This window comes from Vidua macroura, chromosome 2 (genome assembly GCF_024509145.1).
Source record: "Vidua macroura isolate BioBank_ID:100142 chromosome 2, ASM2450914v1, whole genome shotgun sequence".
Taxonomy (NCBI): Eukaryota; Metazoa; Chordata; class Aves; order Passeriformes; family Viduidae; genus Vidua; species Vidua macroura.
The window spans coordinates 99,083,536-99,100,306 of NC_071572.1; the positions used below are offsets into that span (position 1 = coordinate 99,083,536).

General features: G+C 35.5%; 2 long non-coding RNA genes across 12 annotated transcripts in view; one reads left to right on the top strand and one right to left on the bottom strand.

Moving 5' to 3' along the window:
- LOC128803347 (uncharacterized) overlaps positions 1 to 16,771 on the bottom strand; it is an 85,675-nt gene that overhangs the window by 55,188 nt on the left and 13,716 nt on the right. For 7 of the 9 annotated variants that reach the window (XR_008435697.1, XR_008435690.1, XR_008435696.1 and 4 more), the window contains 3 exons: positions 9,358 to 9,593; positions 8,841 to 8,909; positions 3,294 to 3,380 (listed from right to left, as the gene is read on the bottom strand). This is a non-coding gene — a long non-coding RNA (uncharacterized LOC128803347). The remainder of the gene's footprint in view (positions 1 to 3,293; positions 3,381 to 8,840; positions 8,910 to 9,357; positions 9,594 to 16,771) is intronic. The other 2 variants (XR_008435694.1, XR_008435691.1) reach the window with 2 other exon arrangements.
- LOC128803348 (uncharacterized) overlaps positions 1 to 16,771 on the top strand; it is a 78,816-nt gene that overhangs the window by 19,801 nt on the left and 42,244 nt on the right. For all 3 annotated transcript variants that reach the window (XR_008435698.1, XR_008435699.1, XR_008435700.1), the window contains exon 2: positions 8,152 to 8,199. This is a non-coding gene — a long non-coding RNA (uncharacterized LOC128803348). The remainder of the gene's footprint in view (positions 1 to 8,151; positions 8,200 to 16,771) is intronic.

Here is a 16,771-nt window from a genome sequence, read left to right on the forward strand (position 1 = left end):
CTATAATCTATGTCCCCCCACTTCCTCAGGAAACATTGACAGGCAAACCTTCAACAAGTGATTATTTAAGCTGGAGTGATGGGCATGGAATGTGATCACAACGAACAGAGAAGCAGCCTATGAAGATTTTTCTAGCAGCTCCCTCCTACCTGCCGTAAGATTTTTCAGAATCTCTTTTTGCAGAAGTCTTGAAGCAACTCTACCTCAAAACAGGAACTACCAGTTCTGGCAGTTCAGACATTAGGTTTAGCATACATAATGTACTCCAGAAAGAAGTGGATAACTTCAAATATTTTGTTTGGCTGTTTCATGTAATTTTCTAAAACTATACTTAAGGGCATCACAGTATTGTAATTTTATATAATTCACCTGCATTTCCAAAATATAAGGTCATTATAAGAAAGAAACTTCTTTATATGCATCTAGGTATGTAATAAGTGTAATAGATTTGCTTTGTTATTCTCTATTTATGTGCATCTAATTCCAGTTTCTTATATTATTCATTGATATTCTCTTCCTTCTTTTAATGTAGTGTCTAGTATTGGCAAAATCATAATCCTACTGATGTAAAGCAAGCCAAATGTACAGATTTGTATATTCATACTACAAAAGGGATTTTTCGTAATGCAGTTCCCTACTGTGTTGCACATCCAGTCCATGGCAATATGGTAAAGCCAGATCAGCCAGTTTGCTCCTCCAGAAAAGCTGCCTGCATTTCTGCAGAACAGCTTCTCCAAATGCTAAATCTACAGGCAAATTTACGCTGAATTGTTGCTATGATGGTCTATTTTCTTACCAGTGTTCCATTAAGAATAATTTCATATTAAGAACTGTTTCCAAATCCCTACTCTTAATCTTACTTCTCAAACTCTTGGCTATTTTCCTTTGATCTATAGCATCCTACAATTTTGCCCAACTTCCTTCATTTATGTATTTTATGTCCTCAGCACTCACCAGAGTAGCTGACTGCTTTCAGAATATGTATTTATTTTTATTTGAACTGTTTATTTCCTCTCTTTACATCTAAGTGACTTAAAAGACAATACTCAACTGAATGCTAATTGATCATGGTCCAGCATTGTCTGATGTGCCACATTTTCCTTTCCTTTTTTATTTTCTGTCTTCAGACTTAAGCAGTTAATCCCAGGTCACAAAGCAGTCCATGAAAGTAATTTCATTTTCCCTTTTTGTGCAGTTTTTCCTGCACATAGTTTTCTACAACCTGTAAAATTTGAAATTACTATGGAAATAACTGGCGACCTCACAGGTCAAAAGGTGACCTGGAACCTAATGGTAATTATATCACATACTGAGCACCTGTCCAAGTAAAACAGAGATTGCACTCATTCTGCATATTGGGTTTTTTTGAAAACTGTATAAATATTCAGTAGAACCCTTATCCCATCCTGTGCATGATGAGGTGACTATTTTATATTGAAGCGTGCCCACTTCAGCATCAGTTCCTTCTCAAAAGTCTCAGAATAAAATATCAGAAGCATATTTCAGGCTTTTGTCCTACAAGGTAGACGGGACCCAAACTGCATTTTGTTAGTGAACGAAATCTATTTACCCAAATGGTCCTATGCCGAGTTCTTTATTGTAACCTTGCTTATCTTGAAAAGAATATTCAGTCAGCTAACAGGCTTTCAAGTTTCCATGTTAAAATACTTCCACATCAGATAAGTACTGTTTTCCCTTCTTTGTCCTCTGACTTTCTTAAATTGCCAATTTTTTCAGATTTTCCAGATTTTCTATTTTCCTTTTAGTTGTCACGTATTATATCCAAATGTAATACATTAATTGAAATTTCTGGTCAAGAAATAGTTAGACTGTAAGATTACTGGTTTTCATGCCATTGCATTTTTGATTTAGAGCAAACTAGTACAATTGTAATTACTGCCAACTGGATGTAGTTCCCAAGGTTACATCTGTCTTACTGAGCTGCAGAGAGCTCAGGCACATACTTGAGCTCAACCATGTGATAATCCACACCCTTTAACTGTTTGCCTGCCCTTTGGTATGCTTTTGGCCGAGGTCAACAAGCACTCAGGTAAAATACTGCAAGATTTGAGGAATAGCATGGGTTAGGGAATCTTCTAATGGGCCGTACAAATGAGGCTACCCTGGCTCAGGAGAGCAGGTGGGTTAGCCAGGCAAAAGTGATCTGTTGTTTGCTACTGGCTCTTGACTGGGCTGTGGTGCATTTTCTTTTCTATGTGACCTAAGAAATTAAATGCAGCCAAAAACTGGTAGAGAGATACCTTCATTTGATGCCAGTCACAAACCTGCACAGAGGACTGAGCTGTTGGGTGAAGGATAGACCAGCGTTAGGCTGACTGTGACTTCCCCAGAGCAGGCAAATTCTCAGCCTGTGAGTAGGAATGGATCTTGGCTACCTTATGCTACCTCCAGTGAGCAGAACAAAGGCACAGAATCTGGAACCCTTCATATTTTCAGAAACTTTTCTGTATTCTCAATTACCATTATTGTTCACTGTTTCTTCAACTATCTTTTCAAATAAATGATCTGATTCATAGACAGTGGTCTTAAGACTTCCTTTTATTCAGTATTATTCTATGGGGGAAAAATAAAAAATTAACTGCTCAAGAAACTTGAAAAAAATCTGCTTTCTTGTATTCTTTTAAGATTTTCACATACTTTCAGAATATATTAGCAAAATTATACTAATTAAGTGGATAATTAAGCTTTCTTAGATAGCATCACACGGTCTGAGCTCTCATTCTGTTCTTTCTTTGCATGATGGCAAATTTAAAGTTCCCCTTTCCAGTTCTGTTTCCTTTTCTCCAACTTTATACTTCACTAAACATTTTTTTACAGTGGAATCTCTCTTATTCTATTGCAATATTACTCTGAACCAGCTTTTTGCTATTACTCTTCAAAATCATTCTGTCAGTCTTTCTGTCAGTGATTTTCACAGTATGTTTACACTTTTTCTGGTCTTTTTATTAAAGCAGAAGTATTGTACAGTCATAAGGTCTTCATATTAGATCTAGTATCTCCTTTTCTCCTGATCACTATCAGATCCAGTGAATTAACTCTCATTACTTCTTCCAGTTGTTTAAATAGCATACAAAAATCCTGTAACCTATTTTGAAGCACCTCTTGCACATAACTCAAATTTCTCTTTTACAGCTTTTCATATATTTCCATATATATAGCAATATATGTATGTATACCATTAATATAATACATCTGTATATATATATATATATATATATATATATAAATCATGGAGACCCTCATAGGCCTAGAGAAAATCAAACAAATCAAACCTTCAACACAATCTTCATGGATTTTGCTTCTTCCATTTTCATTTGTGAAATTATTTCTGTGTCTGCCAGCCATGTGATCTGCAGAATCTGCAAGCAGGGTGATTACTTTATAAATGGTTTCCCTCACTTTTTATTCCTTATATAGCTTCAGATAGTAGCTATTATATTCTATTTATGTCTTAGCCAGGCCTGTTTCTAATGCAATCAAAGAACAATTCTTGGAATTTGTAGTGGCATTGCATCTCTCAAGACCACCTGTACCTAAGCTGTATTTATGAACAGAAAGACCTATTTTTTCATTATTATTTCCTGCAGGACTTTATAGATTATGTTTTCACATCTTAATGTAGCAATTCACTCAAATTTATTCTCCTCTGGCAAATGTTTCTCTATGGTTACACTTACTCATTTGCTGAAATATCTTTCCTGTTTTGTTAGTATTTTCAGTTTTGCTTTCCTTACTGTTCCTAATAGATTTAAAAATAAAGACATTTTAACTGATTTTTTAAAGCGAGAGTTCATCACTCAAAAATCTCAAATCAAAAATACACAAAGTTGAGTGTAGAAATAATATTATCATCAACCTACAAGTCTGAATTTTAGATTAGTAGTATTATCAAAAAAAAAGCAATAATTTTGTGACTTAAGCTACACCAATACAGTACTCTCAAAACTAGTTTTCTAAAACTGTGCTAAGTCAGTTTGATGTACTTCCTTCTAACAATAATATGCCATTGTTAGAATTGTATTGTTTTTCATGATGAGCAAGGCCTTAGTCCATAGCAACTCTACTGTAAAATGAATACAAGTATTAAGTCATAGATTATTTCAGGATCTGTATTGCCTTATATTGTTAATAGAAAGGACAAATCTTCAGCAACCAGTAATGACTTAAATGTATGCTGTCAATTTGCATCATTTGAGGGTATACTGCAGAAAGCCCCATCAGGTTTTACATGGGATTAATATTCTTTTGTTTTCTGTGGATAATTTTCATATAGTTTTTCTTTATAAATTTAGTTGCAGCCAATGCAACGTAATTTTGGCAAAAACTTACTGCTTCTACTGTTCAACATAAACTCCTCATTGGTGTAATCATTTTAGAGATTCTGAATTTCCTTTGCTTTCTAATCATTGTCTCTAATGTCATCCTCATGCTCAGTACACACATCTGGCAAAGGTGTTTTGTTAATGGGCTCCAAATTATGCAAAGTCCTGCAGGTAACTACACTAGTTAAAAACTTTTAGGCACCATAAATGACTCTCATTCACACCTCTAATAATTTTCTAGTATATTGCTATTATTAGCACCATTATTTTTGCCTATTATTGTTGGTATCAGAAGAGGCTACAGAATAATATTTTACACATATAAAGTAAAATTCTGAACATCACTGTTATGTTTTATCATGGCATTCATTTTACTGTAATCCAAATAATTTAGATTATCTAAAGAACTTATAAACCTAATAAAATATGTAGGTATCTATCCCATTAAAAACATTAACTATTATTCAGTATTTCTGCTACAGCAGAGAATGATTTTCAAAAATTCTCCTGATTTTATGCATGTATACCTTTTAGTTGTCTTTTTCAATAAATTCTATCTCCTTATATTGCTATCAGTACAAGGCACTCTTTCCTATTTTTCCATTTTTCTTTATATGCAAGCAAAACTGAAAACATTTGCCATACCATTTATGAACACAGCATGGTTTCATTCATGCTCTTTTTAAGTTAGCATTCCTATATTGAACAAGTACCATAAGTATTTATTTTTACAGGAATTTTTATCTCTGTCTATATTTACTATTCCAATGATGTAGGAAGCAAGGTCCTTTGATCCTCTGAAGGCATATGTATAATAAAAAACCCTAAAAGGGTGTTATGAATTGTTAAGTTTTTTCTCTGCTTTACTGGAAGTCCTAAAATAGCAGATCCATCCAGCATTTAGAAGTTAATATATTCTTGGGTATGTATGATCATGCTCAAGGCAATATTCTAGGCAAATGGATGCAAACATGAGAAAAAAGGAATCAGTATTGGACCAAATGAGTTAGGAGAGACCAGGGTAGAAAAGAACCACAAACTTAGGTTAACAAAAGGAACAAAAAAGGGGAGAAGACAGAACTCAAAAGAAGGAGAGATCTTTAACAGGTATAACAAGAAAATATTACCAGAGGGAGAAAGAAAATAAGTGGACCTTTTAATAATTACTGAACAGAAAAAGAAATTTCATTTTTTAGTAAGTCAGACTTTACCAGTATACAACTTTGCAAGTCTACCCCACATTTTGCAAATGAGCCATGAAGGACTCAGTTGTTAAAATAAAGACTAATGCTGTATTTTATTAAACTTTTATGTCTTTAATATGGATTTTATACTATTCACATTTAATTTTACATTTCTACAAACATCTTTAAGTTACAGTTACATTGGGAAACCAACACATTTTATATGAAGGCAGAAGAACAATATTTTTTGACTATGCAAACCATAAAAAAATTCATGAGTACCATAGTCTTGTTTTTCTATGTCTTCATTACAATACTATCAGTCAAGAAAATACTGGTATCAGCATCAAAGAAAGGGCCAGCAATCTTCCACATCAGAAGTTAGGATAATACTTTCAACATGGAAAGTAAGATTGTCAGAGAGGTAGCAAGTGAAAAACTTCAGAAAAGATGGCAGCTGTAGAGAGTCAGGAACAAAAAAGAAAAAGAAACGGGGAAATATAACAAGATTGAAAAGGACAGGAAAAAACAATATGCAGGAAATAGCAGCAGTAACACTCGTGTTTATTCATATTAGAAACAGTACAAGAACACTGACAGAAAAGGTGAGGAATAAGGCAGCCATTCTTAGAGAGGTCTAATGACAAGATCTACTGTGGTATGAAATGCTCAGTTATTTCTCAATGAAGGTGATAGGCCAGTCACTTAACTTTTAGTTTGAACTAGTCACTTAAGAGCAGGATTCCTGTGAAGTCAGCAAACTAAAATGGGCACCTCCAGAGGGCGATTCATCCCATCCTAAGATCTGAATCTTAGACTCTGAATCACATATTTAAAATGTAATTAATTTTGTGAAGTTCACTAGTATTTATTAAACTAGCATTTTATCTTCAAGATTAATATTTATGGATAACAACATCTGGATTAAAATAATAAGTGATTCAGCATATTTTCAACTTCCTTTAATCTGAACAAGGAAAATTTACTAATGACTTTCATCTGCACAGAACATGTAATAGGTTTGTGCTGCATAATATTTTTTTACTACTGAACAGTACTTGTGTGCACTACACTGAGCACAAAAATGAAGTTTGACACAAATAAAAGGAAGTTTGCTTTTCTGTTAGAACTAATTATATATTACTGGGCTTTAAGTTCATCTGCTGCAAATATAAATTTAAGCTTAATATCACTGGAATTCTCTATTCCAAACTTTAAGACACAATTAATTAAAGATCACATTTAACTGATTCTTAAAATGGCACAGCTGATATTACAGTAACTTGTTACTAAATACAGTAAATACTGCTGTGAAAAAGTGCTGAAGTCCAATGTCATGGTCATGGAGACATAATGGTTATTTTAAACTAACTATAATTAAATAAAAGAGTCATGGGGAAGGGCTGGTTTTAAAGTTGGTATACAGAGCAGTCTGTGCAGGAAACTTCAGTGTGGAACTGGTTTGTGGAAATGGAAATAATCTCTTCATACCACCTTCACCACTTGCCAGCCCAGATGCAAAGCCAAGACTGTGTGCTTACAGAGCAGCAGTACCAAAGCATAAATAATCAGAGAAGGGAATGGGAAAGTGAGCTTTCCTCCTGGGCAGTGATCTGGGGGCTGGAAGACACCAAATGGACAGCTCACTGTTGGTACTTCCTTGTCAATACAGAAAGTCTGAGAGACAAAGTGCTGGGATTGGAGTGGTCTTCCACTATTAACTATTTCAGAATACAGTCATCTTGATACTGCCTATTACATGAGGACAACACAGAGTTGCCAGTTACAATGCAATTAAAAAGACATCTTTAAAATCTAAATATACTTGAAATGGGATTTACATGATCTAAACCACTCTAAAATCATGCAACATTAAATAGTGTAACATCAATGCAAAACAACATAACGGCAAGGGTTTAACCATAAAATAGACCAAAAAGTCTCTTATTTAGAACTTCTAAAAATTTTATCTGCATTTAATTTCATTTTCTTTTTAGAATGAAGAGTACAGTTATGTTAATTTTTCTGTATTCATATCTTTACTGGGTGCCCTTAAAAACTGCTGCACAGTGACATAGACATGGCATAGGAATGGGAACCCTATCACACAGTAATTTATAGCATAGTTCTTATGCTGACCTATCTCTATCAGCAGAAATTAATACACTACATTCCAAAAAGTAGATGTTACCATTCCAAAATTAATTGTGAACTGGCACCATAAGATCTCTCCCTGCCCCACCCATTTTCACTCTCTGTCCTCTTTTAGAGGGGATGTTATTCTGCCATCCATCAGCTCAGGGCTCAGTTACATTGAAGTGTTGCTCAGGTGAACAGTTAAAATGTTTTATGCGCACCACTGTGTGAATGTACAAAAATGGGAGATCCTTATCTCTGTAGTTAAATGGGTCTTTTGCATGGTAATTCATGAAGACCAGTTATAGTCACTGTATGAATATTTGTTAATTGATTAGTTTAAAAAGTATAGGATTTCCCTAAAAATATACTCTTGCTATAATACTATATATACTTATGGGAATCATGCAGAACTAAGCACATCCATGAAAAAATTACTGAATTAAACTTTTTTTTTCAGTTTCTTAACTTATTTTATTTTATTACAGCTTATGGATGAAATCCACACTGATGTCTAACCTGTAATGAGTGCCAATGTAAGTAATCCATTGTTCTACAGCTACATTTGGTTATGAATTGATTGACTTTGCCTAATCCTGCTGAGTAACAGCTAATTAGCAGGTTTTATTTTCAATTTCAGTACTATTACAATTAGGTTTCACATAGAAATTCTGACAGTCTTTACTGTTACTGCCTGCCTGCTTGTGCCTTTTCCCAAATGCTAGTGACTAGAATTAACAGAAACATATATTTTAAAAATGGTTTTGATTTTTTTAATGTCTAATAGTAGGGTTTTAAGACTAACTTGGGAAGACAAACATTGGGGTAGTCATCATTTCAGCAGGATAATGAATTTTGTGATTCAGGTTGGCCCTGAATGTCAATTTAAATCCTTCCTTAGAAGTCACTGTGCTAAAATAAAAATGTACAGAGAGTAAAGTACAGCTCAGAACAGCAGTTAGAAAGCTGAAGTCTCATTCTGTTTTCCATGTAAGCATAAAGCATAACATATCTGAACACTATACAAAAAATATTACTGGAAACACTCACCTGACTCCTCTCTTTCACCCTATTATTTCTCCTATGCTCATTAAGTTTTTTTTCATCTTTTCTTCTGTAAAGGAGAATAATTTCCTTCTCCCCATTTCAGTTTCTTTCTATGCTTTTTCCTACTCACCTGCACAGTTTCTCGAATTCCAGAATTTAAAAGAGCTATGGATCCAATCCTGGGGTTAAATACCAAGTCCTGAAAGTTGTAGCATGGCTGAAGATCAATAACTTAAATTTTAAGTGTTAGTGTTCTCTTACTTCCAGCAAAGATATAAAAACACTAGAATAAAGTTCAGCAATGAATCTATTTAGATAACTGCAACCTTAGGATGAAATCATCATTCTGTAAAGAGCTATGCTTATACAGCAAAACAGAAAAATTTCTATAAATTTGAATGATACCATTATCTCTGATACCTTCTTTTCATGTTTAGCTGTTATGAGAAGGGAATGTCCACTTCTCTCCTTTAGTGCCATTCTAAATGATGCACACTGTGCTTCAACAAATTAAAAGATTCATAACTTTAAATATTTATAACCATCTTATTATAAGATATTTAGGAGATAAAAATAGCAAGAGCTAAGACTAACATCTTGTACATAAATGTTGTTCTGTCCTGTAACGATTAATAAACATTTATTACCTGCATCCATGACATACATTTTTAAATGCCAGGTCTTGTATACATAAAATCCATTCGTATAGATTTTTTTCAAGTAGCTTAATAGCCATAATATCAAATGTTGTTTCACACATAGTATCAACATTTGATGTTTCATTGACACAGTAACAGGAAGCCAGCTCAGTGTAAGTTACTTTGTAGAAGATAGTGCCAGAACTTCAAGGTGTTACTTCTCAGGAATCATGAACTCCGGCAGTCTTTAAAGATAAAATGACATATGACAAACAATAAAAGTAAAGCCAATTTTTAGGGACCAATGTTGACTAACTAAAAGAATTATCTCTATATCCAGTATAGAAATCTGACCAAGAGAGAAACACAAAATTAGTTTCCTTTTAAAATAACGTACCCTCTTAGAAAAAACACTAAACCAATCCAACACCCCCCACCCCAAAAGTATGCTTTATTTTACTATTATTGATCTTGGTACATAATCTATTTGTATAGTCATGTGCTGACAGGATTATTAATTACTGAGTTCTAAACTTGAGCAGAAATCATCTATCTTGTTAGCTAAGTTTAGTCATAGACATAAGTGTGCAATCATAATCAATATTGAGAAGGAAAACTGTTAAATTAAAGCTGAAGACTTATGAAAAGATCAGTGCCAAAAAAAAAAAAAAAAACAAAAAAAAACCAAAACAACAAAACAAACTACTGCATTTAAAAACAAAAAATTCATTTAAGGGGATGCCCTATGACATTGCTTTCAGTCTTTCTGCAGACTCTTTAGTCTTCATAAATAACTTTTTGGGGATCAGCAAAATAATAATTATGAAAAGCAATCCCTCTGTCTATAAGCTTCAATTTAACACCAGTAGGTGTAATAATCCACTGGATTAATTTATTGTTAGGAAGATCATAGATCACAGAAAAAGACCATGCTTTAGAAATCAAAAAGACCATGCTTTAGAAATCCAAGACTTTTTTCCTTCTGTTTAGTAAGACAAACATTATCTAAAAGTCATAACTCATCATGTGGAAAAATCCATCACGTTCTTATGAGTTACATAGGAAAGGGAAAAAGGAATAAATGAATTCATCTACACTCAGCAGATTTCGAATGATGGGACATGTCCCACTTGGAGAAGATGCCAACTGTACATTGTAAAGGAGAAGCATTACCATTGTGCAGCCAGCTTTCCACAGCATCTCATTTGAATCATTTTGTATTCACTGGTGAGGCCATGCTGCCAGTACTGTGTTCAGTCTGGGGCTCCTCGCTACAAGGACATGGAGCTGGGGCATCAGAGAAGGGCAGTGGAGCTGGGGAAGGTCTGGATCTCAAGTCCTGTAAGGAGCAGCTGAGGGAGCTGAAGTTGTTCAGCCTGGAGAAAAGGAGGCTTAGGGGGGACCGTATCACTCCCTACAACTGCCTGAAAGGGGTGGGTGGAGCCAGGTGGGGGTCAGTCTCTTCTCCCAGATAGTAACCAGTAACAGGATAAGTGGAAATGGCCTCAAGTTGTTCCAGAGAAGGTTTAGATTGGATATTAGGAAACATTTCTTCACTGAGAGGGTTGTTAAGCACTAGAGCAGGTTGTCCAGGGCATTTAAAAGACATGTGGACACAGCACTTAGGGACACAATTTAGTGGTGGAATTTTGCTGTTAGGTTTATAGTTAATTTGACAATCTTAAGGGCCTTTTCTAATCTAAATGATTCTATTCTGTGATTCATTTGTCCATCTGCATCTGCAGTGCAGAACTCCACAGATAGGAGGCTGAAGAAAGTATAATGGGACACAAGACAAGCTTTAGATGTAAAAGATTTATAGGATCATTTGTACCTTTGCATGTAATTGCTCCTGGAGTAAGCAGGGAAGTAGGTTTTCCACTTATAAAGGTCATGTGCAGAAACTGGAGAAGAAGCTGAGGTTCCAGAAGACAGGTAAGGGTGTAGCTAGGAAAAGTATGGTGTGAGCTAGACTCAGATAGAGATCTGTAGCCATGTTCTCTAGTAAAGTGACTTTCAACTGACCTCAGTGTATTTATCCAACTGTGATCTTTCCAACTCTTACTGAAACCCCTTCTCTGATACCTATTCCGAATTCTTCATTCTTATGCACTTATCCTCAGACCTAACAATACACCCCGTCACTACTTCTATACCCATATGCCTTGCCTGGACTCATAAATCCCTCTCTCCTGTCACTCACAGGTAAACTCAGGAAACCACCTTTCCCCACAGTACAGCAGAAGTCACTCTCTCCTTCTTCACAAGTTGCTTTCTGATACAAGGCAAAGATTCCCCTCAATCTCATATTCAGCTTGTAGCTCAAGCCTGAGCAAAGACAACATCAGAATCATGTAAGCTAGCAACAGGTATTTAGCAAGATAATATAAAAACAAGCACAACCCCCCTTATTTCCAGATTTGTATCAAAAGACATGAGTAAGAAAAATAGAACATAAAAAGGTTAAACAGAGCACCTGTCAACTTGCTTTATCCTTTTAAGAAAACTATTGTCAGTATTTGTTTCTAGCATTTTGTTTAAATTTCATACAATACATTACAGTGATTTTAGATCAGACAATATTTTTTTAAGATAAACAAATTTATACCACTTGAATACAGCTTATTGTTTAGTGTACCTCAAACTTGACACCACCACAATTCCTGACAAAAATATGCACAGAAGATTGTTGGAAAAGCTAACATCTTTGCAAATTACTTATGGATGTGCTTATATGGTACTCGGGAAAATGGGAAGTAAACTATGTCAAGGGCAACTAAAAGCACTGATAATATATTTTATGATGCTGGAAAAATTTCAGTAGTAAGAAAAAAGTAATAAGAGACATGATATGAGGACAAAGAAGCTTTTTACAATGTAAAATTATCATTCAGGGAAATAAAAGAAGTTGGTCAAATACAACTGTGATTTTGAAGAAGTAACAAATAGGTAATAAGACATGCTAATACTTGTAAAGAAAGTTTATGCCCGTTAATAATGACAGAATGGAAAATTCTAAAATCTGTTTTTCTGGCAATGAGAAATCAAAGAAGGATGTATAGTGTAGTGTAGAGGAGTTGACAAGTTTATTTTTGTCAAATGAAGACCCAAGACTTGAAAAATCATACTTACTTACCAGAAAACGAAATCTGCTAGTTGGGAATATATATGAAAAGTAGGACTAGTGAAGAATTTCAGGGATACTCAAAGACAATATGATGATTCAGAACCCCATACATCTGTTACTGGGGAAGACATGATGGGGACAGAAGGGTTAATGCTGCCAGAGTACTTTTCCTGGCTCCTTTCTGGGCACCTGTTGCTGTTGCTTCTTGTGGAGAGACACGCAACGTACCTAAAATGAGAAGGTAGGGAGTGCTCTCTATTTTTTCATACACTCCAGAACATTGGTTCCCACTTTGTTTTGAGCAACAGATCATTATCAGCCCTCAGCAATTTTCAAAAGCCACCACACACCCATCTGATCAAACTTTTAATTGGAAACACTATTTAAAGCACAGTTATGGTTTAGCCAAACAGATGTTCAATTCACCATAGCCTTGGAGTCCACTAGGAATTTGCAGACAACAGCTTGGAAACCATTCCAGCTGTTGCAAAGGTACAATGATGTCTTCTACTCCATCCCTCGCTCCAGACCTTCTGGTTGCTGCATGAAATATTTCTGCTTCTTTATCTGACTTCCCCTGGGTGTAATTTTAGGGCCTGTGACTGCTCTGAGCTTCTGCAGTAGCAGCAAACTGGCATTTGCCATTGCCCACAGGTTTGTGAACAGTAGAAGTAAAACTGATCTGCACATCCATAATATTGCTACTGCTAGAAAAAGGAAAAATAAAAAAAATCTACAAATTTAAGAAAATGAGAACAGTATATACTTGATTCATATTTAAAAATTTATCATCCATCAATGAGGACAACAAACTTATTTACAGATCCAGAATTATTTTAAGAAATTAACAGAAGCTGCTAAATATCCATCCAAACACCAGTAAGGTGGCTTGAGAGCCCTGGCTTCTCACAGCAGCAAGACCTTACCTATCACTTTAACAATGATATTCCAACCTTGTAGCACACAGGAACTCCAAGTTCAAAACACGTACTTTAAACTCATTTGGGTTATGAAACTCAGAAAACAGGGAGAAAGAATCTTCTCTTCATTTTGCAGCCCCTGCTGTTAAAAAGAACAGCTAGAAGTCCCTTCCTTCCTGAGTGGCACGACTGGTCACAGCCTGCTGGGCTCATGGTTTATGGGCTGATGGCTGCTGTAATCCAACAGCCACTGCCTCTCTCTGATGATGGATTCAGCTGAACAGAGGGGTCAGTGATATCTGACCACTGTGACAGCCACGGCTCCTGGATCACCACAGGTCCTGCTGTGAGATCCTTCTGCAGCTCTTCAGGGTCAACATTAGGTCTGCCTCCAACTGTGAATATTTTCCTTTTATCATCTGCAATATTTACAATTGCACTTTTCCAGACTGTTTAGGAACAGGTGGACCAACAAAGGTGCCAGTACAAACCTCTGTGAGAGGGCAGCGTAAAACTGCCCACTGGTCTCTATACTGTCCCTTATCTTCTAACCTTTTACTAATCCACAAAGAATTTTGACTCCCTACTTCATTTTGTTAACAGTCTTCAGTTACAGAACTTTTTAAAAACTTTTGGCTCACTTTTTCCTGTGCATCTGGAAATGACTCTTTCAAATAATTAGCAAAGCTCCAAACAAAACTATTTGTACAAAAGCCATGATAGTTTCTATTATACCTATCCATGTTCCTATAAACAGTATGCTTTATCACAATCACTGGCATTTTGTCTGTCATGGTAGCCTGATTTTTTGTCCATTAGTCCACGACCATCCTTAAGACCCTTTTTAAAACTAGGGTCACATTTGTTACTTTCCTTTCCTCTATTATCAAGGCTAATTTAAGTACCAGATTACACAACACAGTTCATGGTTTGCTCACCAATTTAATTTCTGAATTTTTCTAGGACTACTGAATGAACAGCATTTATTGGGCAATTTATTAATGTATATTCAATCAATTTGATAAAAAACCTTTTATTGAGATATCAAATCTAACTATTCCCTATAAAAACAACTCTTATTTGAGGATGTCCCTAATCATCCTGTCATAAACCTTGCCAGTGCAATGAGTTCAATTTCTTTCTGTAATGGCTTTGTCTTTCTCCTTAACCACAACTATCTTTTAATATCACCTCTCTTCTAGCAAAATTTACACTGGAAAAAGATGGGGTTTGGCTTTTAGAATTTTAGCCTATTGCATTTCAAAATCTTTTTGTTCTGCCTCATACTAGGTCTACACTTGCCAGAATTGTGCTCTTTTCTGCTTTGCTTGCTTGGATTTTATTTTTTAAAAAAACGGTATTTATTTCTTGTAGCTTCTATTACTGCTGAATTGTGTTGGAAAAGTCTTATTTAATCATGTTAGAACTAGAAAACAAAGCCCCCGTGTATTTTTAATATTTATTTAAACTGTGTCTTCATTACTATACAATTCTTTTTTTAAACAAGACTGGAATTTTAAAAATTTTTATTTTAATCTTTTTTTCTCCTACAAGTACAACAAACTTGAGTATGATATCTCACTACTGAATGGTTCTTCCAGTCATTTGTTGTATGTTGATCTAGACTAAATCAAGGGCTATCTTTCTCCTTCTGGATTCCCTATCTTGTTTGCTCAAAAATTAGTGCTCAATGATATCTAAATACACAGCCTGTGCATGATGGCCTAATGAGGCTTAACATTAAGTTTATCCAGTCTATACATATATAACCAAAAACTGTTGCTATGATCAAGCTTTTGGGTTGTACAGACTCTCCAGGCTCCCACAGTATTTCACAGCAATTGCCTCCAACTCACCAACTAGCCCAGAGCTCTTACTAAAGTTCTCCTACTCAGCCATAGAACCACACAGAAGTACATTTTGTGGTTTATTCTTTTGAAGTTAGACTATTGGACTATTATTTTCTTTGGTACATACTGCACCATTTGTCTGCACAGTCCAATCTACCATCTCTGTAATCAGCCAGGCACTCAACATTCCATCAGCTCTGTACAATCTAAACACTGACATTTCAGGGTGCCTTTAAAAGAAAGAGTTACATGCAGACCCACTTACAGAAAGAGGGTGACACACCTGGGAGATTCCCAATTAATTAATCCTTACCGCTTTTCTGAAGACTCATTACTTTTGAAGCACAATGGAAGCACTGCATTATGAGATAGGAACATGCCAAGATACCAAATAAAAACTACTGTAGGTTCCTTTCCAACAGAGATCAAATGGCATTTGAAAAAAGGACTGATGAATGGCACAATTATGGTTATTCAAGATTTCTGTACCAAGAGTTGCTGTGTCAGGAAAGAAATACATGAAGTTTGCTACGAAAGTATAAGAAAACCTTCTGCATACACTGCAGACCTTTGTGATATTTGCATTTACTTCCTTATATGAGAAGGGAGAATCTGAGGAGAGGAGAGGAGAGGAGAGGAGAGGAGAGGAGAGGAGAGGAGAGGAGAGGAGAGGAGAGGAGAGGAGAGGAGAATGCTTTCAGGACACAATGGCAGTAGCTACAGACTTGAGTTTGACAGCTGAGAAGGCCTCTTGGGCTAGCATTTTTCCAACTGCAACTCACTTCTTTTCCTTTTGTGAGGCCTCTGGTTAGAGCACCTTCTTTCTGCATTAAATTATGATGTGGCATTAGGCACAACAAAATCCAACAGTTACGCTGCAGCATCCAGTGTATATTCATTCTTATTTATCTGTACTACCATAAATCTTGGAAGGCCTCACTTGGGCCACTTCGTATTACACCGGGCCATGAATAAATACACAGCAAAATGCAGATATGCTTAAATTTTACATAAAGAGACAACAGAGGGATTACGGCAGAGTCCAAATGCAATGACATGTACTACTGTGATAGGCATTGGCATTAATACACCTGCAATCTAACTGTTGTCTAGCTGGATTGCTCAAAGCTTCACAGTGCATAAAACTTTCAAGAAAAAAATTAGAGGGAAGATAGTGAACACTTCTGTTTATGAAGAAATCAACCAATACATGAGAGGCAGCTGAGGAGAAAATATTCAGTGTGGTCTGAAAATTTAATGACTGAATGATGAAAGTTGGCATCATATGTTGATCAAAACCAGAGTCAACCTCTTGATACTGAAGAAGAGGTATCAGGTAGAAGTAGTCCTGATGACCCTTGAAAATAAAGACAGATAGCTTATCTTTATGGCTTTAAAATGAAGCAGGAAATTGAAAATAGCAAAGGAGTAGGTTTGGAAAATGGTATTAACAGTAGAACAGCACTTTGATAGCAAATGAGCAAGGCAAGACTGCATTTTGTCAAGGCAAAGTAAAAGATTTTCTA